This window comes from Dreissena polymorpha, chromosome 12, assembly GCF_020536995.1.
Source record: "Dreissena polymorpha isolate Duluth1 chromosome 12, UMN_Dpol_1.0, whole genome shotgun sequence".
In the NCBI taxonomy this organism is placed as follows: domain Eukaryota; kingdom Metazoa; phylum Mollusca; class Bivalvia; order Myida; family Dreissenidae; genus Dreissena; species Dreissena polymorpha.
In genome coordinates this window covers 35,383,189-35,394,852 of record NC_068366.1, presented here as the reverse complement: position 1 = coordinate 35,394,852, position 11,664 = coordinate 35,383,189, and the positions used below count along the sequence as shown (strand labels likewise).

Sequence of the window (11,664 nt, the reverse complement as noted above, 5' to 3'; positions counted from 1 at the left end):
ACAACCAATTAGCGGAGCTTAAACCACAATTAGCTATATATAGAAGGTAAATGCCGCGATTTCATTGGTCCTCTCTTAACTATAAGGTTAAGAGACTTTAAACTGCGGTTCAAATTCTAAAACTGCGGTTAAGAGGCGCGGAATGCACATTAATTATTTAACAGTTAATTATATAGTTAAGAAATTTTGAACCCGAGTACAAAGTGCCGTTTGCCCATTAATTCTTTAAACCCGAGTTCAAGAGTGTAAACTGCGGTTCAAAGTCTTAAACTGGGGTTAACAAGCGCGGAATGTACATTTATTATCTAACTGTTGAATATATACAGTAAAAATACTAAAATGAAAGTTTTGACACACCATGCGAATGTCCTATCAAGTAAAGGTGACGATTAACCAAAATGAAGTGTAATATAACCTAATTTCAATGGGTTTTATGCGGTTCGAGTGTTCACAAAACACCGGTTGACCTTGAAAATGACATGGGACGATGATGGGTAAAAAACAATCTCGTCGAATAACATTTCTCAATTATCAACGAGTTTAAGCCGTTGACACTGCATTGCATGGGAAGAAAAGGTGATATTAGGTATGTTGTTAAAACATGTTGTCGTTTTTTTACCAAATTTTTGGATGTAATCGCTAAATTATCTCAATTTCTTAACCCGGAAGTGGATAGTTCCGATTTATTTACGGAACCACATACATTGATAAATATTCACTGTAGCAAATCTTCATATAATCAATCTTTGTACAGAAAATAAGAAAAAAACACTAGTTTGATAATATAAATCCATAATTAATCAAAATCATATGTTCAACCTCTCCTATACCACTATACCATTGTACTACTAAAATAATGATGTTTTAGAACGATTTGGAAAACAGACCGGACTAAAACATCCGTATTAATAATAATAACAACAACAAGTAAAAGCTTTATTTACAAAACGTTACACAAAAAAGAAAAATGGAAAAATGACATGACAACATTTTATTATGACAATTTAACTTAACTAATACAAGAATAATGGTTATGCATTAATTATAAATAATTTAACAAAGCGGAATGCTAAGAGTTCTTTATCGACGCACTCCCAATCAATGAGGTGTATTAATGTATAAAGTTTCAAACTGATGCTATTAATACTTTTTAACGAGACAGACGACGGACAAGTGATCCCTATAAAAAAACATTTGGTAGAAAACAATATTAATGCATAGTATTCGATACAAAAGAATTTGTTCGTTTACAGAAAATACTATAATTGTAACATAATTATACTATGTACAACAACCTCGAGGTAGACATAATGTAATACAAATTTGTAGTTAACGAAATAAACAAACTATAAAATGAATCATAAACATAATTGTCTCGCGTTCTGAGAAAACGGGACATAATGCTGGTGCGTAAATTGTTATCCCAGATTAGCCGTTTCAATCCGCACAGGCTAATCAGGGACGACAATTTCCGCTTTTATGGATGTTTCGTTAAAATGATGTCTCTTCTTAGCGAAAATCCAGATAAGGCGGAAAGTGTCACTTTACGCACAAGCATTATGCCCAGTTTTCTCAGAACACGACACAATTATGCATGTTCAAAACCATTTCTAGCTACATTTTCCTACATTCTCTTTCACTATTGCTTTAACTTGTTTTTTTATGGGACCGTTTCATCAAAGATCGTACGACAATCTTAATTTATAACTTAAATTTAAAAACTAAAAATATACAAGCTGTTGATAAATAGCTCCGCAAGATATAAGCCATTGGTAAGAAAATGATGAAATAAATGATTTTACTAGAAATAAGCAAAAATATGCGTCGGTCTGTTAAAATAATGTTTCTTTGAAATTCGTATCGTATTCTAAATTTGTCGTACGATGTTTGATGAAACGGGCCCATAAGAATATAAGTTAAAGCAAGAATTTGACAGTATTTGAGTGATCTCAGCTATATCATACTCTTGGACACACGCAAATACTGTTTATAGATTTAACGGTTCATATTGTTTCTAAACATGGTTCAATATCCTTTTAATGTGTGTTCAGAACAGTGTTCAGATGGATCTATTCAGTGTCATAACTGTAAAAAAATGGTCGCATCGTCAGTGCTATGACATGTCGGACACAGACCTAAAATCATGGTCTCCATCGTACCTTAAGTTTGTGTGTCAAAAGTGTGGATTTCGTAATGGAAAGTACGACGTCGAAGCTGCACTCAAGAGGTATGTACACATGTATTAGACAAGTTTCCGATGTTGATCCATCTTAGCTAAAGCCGATTTGAATAAATTTTCTTTAGCAAACCCTTAGTCCATAATATATTATACAATAAATATTAAGATATTCGGCGTAAATTGTAAAAAGTATGGTTCTAAATAGACATATAATTGCATTTAGTTTAATTAAAAAAATAAACAAAGCGTTCATCACGTTATCTTATATGCGTCGTAAAACATTTATTTAATTAACTTAAAACGTTTATTGTATATATTGCTTATAAAGTGTATACGAGTTATTATGGCACATCTAGTGATGGTTTAACGTATATATTGCATTATTAATTGTATGTATACCGTCTCTGTGTCTATTCACTAAATAAAGAAAATATTCGTCACGCACTGCGATAATTTGAAATGAACGTCACACAGTCAGGTGTTATTAGAAACTGATTGATTATTAAGATGGTACTTTTTAAAAATTGTGATTTGTTTTACCTGTAGAGATGTATTAGCTAAAAAAACAGTATCTTTTTTACTTTCGCGTTCGGTATAAGCAACTAAACATAAATCAAATTTGTATTTTGTTACAAATCGTGTTCGGTATAAGCAATTAAACTTAAAGTATGTGTAATTTGATTCGCACCTATCGCCTAACTCAACGTTCAATGGCACGCGCACTTTATAAAATTATTGCAACTAATGCAAGCTAGAATTAATATGTGACTACTTGCAGTGTCATGCGAAAATGGATCTTATTTCTAAATATCCACCTTCACACTTTATTAGCGCCGTCTTTAATTAGGCTATCTTTTTTGAAAGAACAGATTACTGTGAACTTAATAAAAATGTGCAACGGTGATGTGGATCCATTCTCGCAAAGAGCTATCAATATACAAAGATTGGAAACATCCATTCAGACCATTCGAAAGTATCGGAAATTCAAGCGGCGGAACCGAGATCTATATCACGTGACATCAATCGAGCAGACGTCTTTTAAAGCCGAATTGTGTAAAATAATTGCCATCATCGTTATCGTTTTCACACCTGTCTTTATTGACTTTAAGGGTAGTATTATCGAATATTTTTGTATAACTTTGCTATTTGTGGATAGATTCGGTTAATTTTGGATTTAGTTAGTTTCATCTTCATATTGCTACAGGTGTAGACTAAACTCATATCACCATATTTAGTACACACTTGAATATCTCTTCTTGTAAGACGTATGTTAATGTTTATGTCTATTTATTTTTTACAAATTAAACTACGAAACCTCGCCAGACTTAATAGAGAAAAGGGTAGCTTCTGACCACACTGCGCGAATGCCGCTTGTCGCATTTTACCCGTGTTTGCATAAGTCGGCAAATATCTTGCTCTGCTTTTTGAACTAATTTATGTCAGTTGATCAATGCATATCATGTATACTATGTACTGCAATTAAAATTTATTCGATAAAAAACACTCGAAATTTATAAAAATGATATCGCAGTTAACGAGTACTTCTGGATCAAAAGGCTGACGCCTCAAACATACGTTATATATTATATAAATTGAATATTCAACCTACGTGTAACGTTGATATGTGACGTCGATGTCACGTGAAATTTGCCGTAAATTATATTTATCAACTACATTTAAACCAAATTTAAATGCGCTTAACACACATACTTACTGAGGTTTCTATGGCATTACGTTTCAATCGCGCTTTTTGGAATTCATGTATTTTAAGCTTAAATATAAAGTCCGTGATAATTAGTTAGTATAATATGTAAATTTCATTGACTTTTGCCAACAAACTAATGAGGTATGGAGAAAATCCACGAAATTCTGGAACACCCCTCGTATATATATATATATATATATATATATATATATAAAACATTGAGTGAAATAGCGCTACCAAAAAAATTCCATGCAATCCATGTACCGTTTGTGTTAGTTAACAACATCAATTGACGTATATATTTTATTAAGAATAAAAACATACATACATGTTTATATTTTCGGTAGCGCTAGTTCACTTACTTTTTGATACTTCGGGAATCTGGAAAAATAAATCTCCATTTAGGTTATATTACATTACTTGAAAATAGTTCATATTTTCATTATATTCGGTAATAAAAGTTCGCGATGTGAAAAATGTGAACATCTCCCTTTAAAATATAACGACCTTTTGTGATCATGAGTACATCAATGTAGACTTCAATTAATCGCTGTATAAACTGGTTATTTCCCCTGATATGCAACCGATTTATTTTTTTATTATTATCATTTTCTTATTAGCCTCTAAACATGCACACACATCGTAATATCAAGGATTTCGTCGATTGTCATTATATTAATCTATGGGCATACATGCATAGAACATATGGTTAAACTGTTAAAACAATTAAACGCAGTTATCTACACTTTGATTAACTTTACCATAAGCATGTGCACTTTAAATTGCACTAGGCCAAGGACAATATTTAAAAAGATTTAAGCCAGATCGAGCACACTGAACAATGAACTGTTCGTATAAACAACTTTGGTGTAGTGTTTCAAGTTTTTGAATTGCGCAGTTTGCAGGGTTGTAAAGGAAGTCCTAGGTTGCAATTGGTAATCATATTCGTTTGCAACTGCCGCAATGAATGCATTCAACGACGTGGAAAACCATGTTTTAAAATACAGCTATTATGTTTTGGAAGACCTTTTCAATCATTGAGTGTGTTTAAAAGCCAATAAATATTTAAATATCTCTTCCGCTTTCAGCAGTCATGTGCAATAGGTGCGTATCTAAAATTCTTGTCAAGAGAGTCTACAGACAGTTGGTGCCCTGGAGATTGGAGACTCCCATCATATGCTGTCACTAAATGGAGCGCAGTAAATTTTGCGACCTACACATTTTCCAACGTACTTAAAATGTTGTTTTTTTCATAAAAAAGTGATATTTATAAATATATGAATATCATAAGCAGTTAGTAGGTAGTTCTTTGAGGAGAGTGATGTTGACCAACATTGACGTTACGTTTTATTTATTTGTAACAATGAGGGGGTAATAATCAATAAATGGTGAGAAATTGGGTATTTCTTTTATAATAGTCTACAATGGTTGACAATCTTCCCCGCTCTTTAAAATAATAATAGGTGCTTTTAAGGCAGTTTCTCGCATTTCCTTGTCAGTGTCATAAATAGCCATTTATTTTTACCACTTGTGTCATAGTGAATATACAGTATCATTATGATTTCTCAAACTCCAGTTTGCAAGACATGAAGTATGTCAATAAACTTTACTAAGTTATGAAAATATTAACATAAATGCAACATCAATAGATAGAGATTTTATAATTAATAGATTTGGTTTATTTTGAACTTATTTTGTTTCATTTTCATATTGGTTCATACGTCAAGAATGTGGGTTGCTATGGCAACATATACTACAAAAAATAATGATCTGACAATGGTGGAGCCGGTAGGGGACATCATTGCTTGGCAATAGCTTGTTTAATGTATGATTCGGTAGAAATACAAACACTAAATAATGTCATTATCAATAAGGCAACTATTATACCATTGGTGAAATTGGAAAAAGATTTTATATTTTTGTTCATTATCCCATGTGAGAATTTTACCTATAACCTTTTGAAAAAAATAGTGTTTGGCTTTGTAAATGTGGCTCAGGAAAAGATACGAATCGCATCCATGTAGACATTATGAGCTTTCGTAATGATTCCCTGAACAGATATTTATATAACAGGTATCAAGTTCACAACCAGCAATACATATTATTTAACATGTTTTTTTTTTACAAGCAACATCACAAATTGTCAACCCCAACTGTCATTCATTTCAGGCAAAGATATATAAATGAACAAACATGTTTATTATTGTTTCAAAGTCTCATAGTTTGTTGGCAATCCGGCATTCTGCCTTTGGCCAAGAACATGTATACAAAAAAAATATGGCCAAGACAGGGAATCATACAATAATACAATTTAAACATGAGAAAATATGACAACCAAAACAAATAATATGTATGACTACAGTTATGTTTGTTAACATGCAATTACACAAAAGATAGACGATTTAAATTATCACATCTAATTTTGAACGCTTCAACCAAAGATTTTGAAATGCGAACATTTGTGTAAGACACCGTTAATATGTATTTGCTTATGGTATGCCATGATGATTATAGATCTTAGGATCTTCTCACCCACTCAGCGCATCCATTATTATCCATCAAATGACTTGTTTATTGTTATTGCGTGAAAAACTATCTCATATGGTTATGATAAACACCTTTTTTATTGCAAAGGGACATGAATCTGCAATTGTATTAAAATTCTTACAGGGGTTCGGCGTTCATAAAGTCCTGACTGTTTACGCTGCTCTATGGTCTCGATTATGGACACTCCATTTCATAATAAAGCAGTAAAAATAAAAAATGTGTCGGCCTCCTGAAGGCGGAAAGTATCATCGCGCTACAGATCTGATCAAGTTGCAATTTCAGTGCGGAGTAAGCAGTTTTTTTAGTGCGGACGAAAACTTGCCTACGCAACGATAAGATCTAATAACATCGCCGAAAATGCAGTTAAATTGGCTTTCACGACACGCACAATTTTGAGTAAATTATTTATAGCGATGAGAAAGCAAAATTCCTTTGCTATTTAAAGTCGGGTTTCGTAGAACGAAAAATGAGAAGAGTGGCCTTTACCAGTTTTTAGGAAAATATGTATAACGATGAGAAAGCAAATTTGCTTTGTTATTTAAGTCGGTTTTCGTAGAACGAAACATGATGAGAGTCACGTTAACCTATTTTAAACGATACATTTGGAGCGAGCTGTACCTTAACACAGTAGTAAGTTTTATTTTGCGACATAAATTAGTAACAGAAATTCTGCTCGTGGAGTGGAAGTTTGAAGAGAAGTAAATTTGCACTGTCATTTGAAAGTTGAAAACACGTCCACAGTCATTGGATTGGTCATCAACATGACAGTTGTTATTTTAAAATGTCATTAAGTGTTGATTGTCAAACAGAAAGGCAGACGTACAGTACTCAAACATATAATGAGAATATATATATAAGACAGCTTAACAAGGCCCTCAATAAGACAGCTTTAACCCCCGCCGCGATTATTTTGACCTTCAAATGGTGAACTTGACCAGCGTGTATAACTCACGACGTGTGCACCAAAATATTAGAGGCAAGCAAGCAAGCTTTTGGAGGATATTTCAAATAAGACATAAAGTGGACTTAAAGCTCATACTTTTAACATTTAATTATGACCTTTACATTGACCCGAATTCACTGATTCATGACTTTTGAACATCATCTCATCGATCTTACCATACTATAATATTTTCATGAATATATTCCAGGTAAAGGAGATATGAAGCGGACACAAATATAAAGGCCCCGATTTTCAATAACAAGTATAAACATTTCATTACAATCCGTCAACGGGTATATGATATCTGAAGAGGACACGAAAATGAAATGGACTTTCAAACATTTGACGTTTTGACACGTTTCATTGTCTGGTACGAAGACCTGTTGATAACGTTTAGATCAGCAATTGGGTAACCAATCCCTATTTGAACATTTAGTTCATCCATTGGTACTTCTCCTCTCCACCCTCCCCGGTAAACATGTAGTTTACATTTCATTGTAAATATATGTATATACATTTTTGTGTTGCGATGACCCAGACTTTTCAGCAAATAAAGAGCGATCCAGTTTCATTCCGCGAACAGTTACAATTTATTCATCCGATACTGACGATTTCAAGAAGTGGACATTACGGTTAAATAATGACACAGCAAAACTGCATTGTTACCACAAATAGGACTTCGTGGAAGGAAAACTGAGACAGTTTCGTTTAACTAGTTTGACGACCGAATGAAACTTCATCTAGTTGTACTGGTAAAATTTCATGTTACCACGGAGTGTATCTTTTGTTAGGCAGTTCATTCCGATGAGGCAAAAATCGTAAAATAAAACTAGGTATGTCACATACACTCTTGTGTCAGCGACGCATGTTTAGGCTAAGATTTATCCTCTAGTCAAGGTTAAGACTTTCCTCCAACAAAAACATCCTCGATGTTTATGCTCAACACTTAAAATTACACATGGGTTATTCTTTCACAAAAGTTGATCCGATTTCAATTCTTTCTTTACAAACACATACGCACGAAGGTAATTAAGCTGTCCAATTTTTTACGCCATCCTGTTAAAAAGGAGTTAATCACCAACAAGTTTGGGGACTGTGAATTCTACAGCGGGACACAGTCAAAAGGGCACAATTTTGGAATAAGAAAAGCATACATACACAAAACACATTTTCAAAAGTGGTCGCAGCCAAACTTTCGTCTTTTCTACGTTTATACACATGAATTCATTATTAATTGCCTGAAAAATACGTTAAAAGACACAACGTGAAAAGAAACATTAAATATATAATTACACAATATATTTTTATAAACTTCTTTTTGCTTCGTTGCAATTTTCGGGTCTGTATGCTATAAACCAAATAAACGTGTATGTAAGGCCTAAGTCGGTTACATACCTTTTCTGAAAATTGCACTTTTATTCGTCATACATGTAATACTATCACATGTTGTTGCTGTTGTTTTCCTCTAAAATACGTGGAAGGATGTAAAAAGTACAGTTTCAGTATGTTAATTGGTTTCGTGTCTAACCTGTTTCAGCTAACATTTCATTTCATCGAAAATTGCAGAAAGTAAAACCCAATAAAACGAAACGTAATTCAATTCCTAGAGAGCTAAGTAAGAAAATAATGTCATGGTTAAGCCGGTTATTAATAGATTATAGTAACCATTAACGGACACGTTATCATCAAAACAAAAATATCAAATTACGATAAGGTGGACTAGTTTGCAAACAATATAACGAAACATAATTTAAATATTATAATTGTGTATACTTATGATAAAATGCATTTAATTGATAAAATGAGCATGTTAGAATCACTATATATATACGTACGTATATATATATTGTTCCTTGAAATTAAAAGAATAATAAACTGTTTTTAGGACAACCTCCATGGAATTGAGTCAACCAATTTTGGAAAATGCAACATCATCAACTATTTCGACTAAAATTCAATGTTTCGTTAAAGCAGCAGCTACTATTTTTTAAGCAATGCTTTATGTTGTAAGTTATATAATCGATTGTGATTTTCCAGCAAAATAATCGACCAATAGTTTCAAGTAAATTCTTGCCACTCTTTATACAAGCATTAACATTTACAAACATGTTTGCGAGTGAAGGTTTCTGTACATTTTTGATAAATAAATCATTTCTAAATATTATATTTCCCGATTTTGAAAACAATTGCATTTTTCAGAAGTATAATTGGCTTGATTTTAAAAACATCTAGATCTAATCAAGAGATTGAATGACAAGACTAAACTGAATACGAATATTTTTACAAGTGTGCTCAATTTATGCCGACCACGTGGTAAACACGTATTGTTATACGCAATCGCGGTAATTTTAAAATTTTAAATATTATACTATCTCATTTAATAAAGCTTTTGATGCAAAATGGAAGTATTCCACAGTCCACAGACGCCACCGAACGTGCGTAAATTATAAGTTAAAAAATAATATGAGAATGATTTATGTCATACAGGTTTAAATAATACCACGTAAATAACCCAAATTTTCCTTAAAAAAGCAATCACGATAGTTTCCCTGCATTCCAACCATGCAATTTATCACGTTTTCTTGTAATAAAACCCAACAGCTTATTGTGGTATAAACGATTTAATGAAGTGTACTTGAGGACACCATCATGAAAAACATTATAGCAATGTCATCAAAATATATAGCGACCTATTATACGTGGAAAGCGTCCGTAACAAGGATAAAGACTGTTTTTCTATGAAAAAGTATAAGGCTCCCTGTAATTGAAACTTTACTTTCGTGTTCGCCGAACGACTGAAGTATAGTTCAATCTTGTAAAAATGTAATTTCTCTTCTTTTTTTGCTATTTAAAGTGCATCGCTGTAATTGTATACTCGGGCTACGATAGATAAATTGTGTTTCCCATTATTCAGTTTTATAACAAATTGACAATTATGTATATGGTGGCTATTTGGTGCGGTCAATTATATTCTTGATAATAGCTGAAATGGAAATAAATCATGATCTTGATCTTAATTTTAACTTGACAATTTTATTTGCAAAGAAGGAGAACAATTCACCAAATATGAAGATAGCATCATGTATTGTGTCATACTTTCTGACCGCCAACTTTTGTGGGAATTGGTCACTAAATTATCTATTATTCGGCTATTTTTATTTGACTGCAGTCAGTTTCTGATCAAAACATAACCTAACATTCCGTTGGCCAATGGACGATTGCATAGTTTGTGTCATATATTTATTAAGTATGTGTAAATCAGCATACAAAAGTGTGAGAAAGTTAACTTAGGACAACCATTTTGCATATTTATGAATCAATAAATACAGGCATGATATATTGATAGTCCAAACCAACTTGACTATGCTCCACATTATACCATCTGTGTGAGCATTTTAGGCAAGTTACATGCATTAAAAAATTGCATGACGAATGATTAAGCTACAGTCAGGACAAGGTGTATTATTTTCTAGTTTGACTCTTGAAGTAGTTATTTAAGCTAGGGGTCCGAGTCTAACACACGCGATGTCGTCTCTACATGTTGAATATAATAGTTATCAAAATGCGTTCTGAAGTATAAAATTACAAGCTCGTACGATATAACGCACGCACTTATGCACAAAAGCACACACGCACAGAAACTCAACCACCTTAACAGCTGTATCGAAAGAAACTAGGTATATTCACAAAAACACACCTTTCATTATTTTATTGTTTTACGATTTCCAATGACAGAATATTGTTACTTCATGCATGGGCAGGATGCATAAACACACAAAGTCTTTAACTTTTTGAGAGCTGTTTCAAACGTACGTAATAATTCACTAACTTCATCCGCCGCCATCTTGATAGAAATGCGCCAGGAACAAAACAAAATCACATGACGAAACGACGGGCGTTAATTGGTTAAATAATTAATGTGCAGAGACAACCAAACACCTACAAGTCTTAAACTATTTTTCAAAGTCTTAAACTGCGGTTCAAAGTCTTAAACTGGGGTTAAGACGCGCGGAATGCACATTAATTATTTAACAGTGAACTATATAGTTAAGAGACTTTTAACCCGAGTTCAAAGTGCCGTTTGCACATTAAATCCTTAAACCCGAGTTCAAGAGTTTGAACCGCAGTTCAAAGTGTGTCTAAAAATAGATACAAATCTCTTATCTACATAATTCAGAGACAACCAATCAGCGGAGCTTAAACCACAATTAGCTATATATAGAAGGTAAATGCCGCGATTTAATTGGTCCTCTCTTAACTATAGAGTTAAGAGACTTTGAACTGCAGTTC

The 11,664-nt window shown here is 32.9% G+C and overlaps 1 long non-coding RNA gene across 1 annotated transcript; it reads left to right on the top strand.

Annotated features, from left to right (window-relative positions):
- The first annotated feature begins 251 nt into the window (after positions 1 to 251).
- On the top strand, positions 252 to 5,111 carry LOC127852220 (uncharacterized). The gene is made up of 3 exons (XR_008036138.1): positions 252 to 586; positions 2,052 to 2,227; positions 4,973 to 5,111. It is a non-coding gene; the product is annotated as an uncharacterized LOC127852220 (long non-coding RNA).
- Positions 5,112 to 11,664: the final 6,553 nt, after the last annotated feature.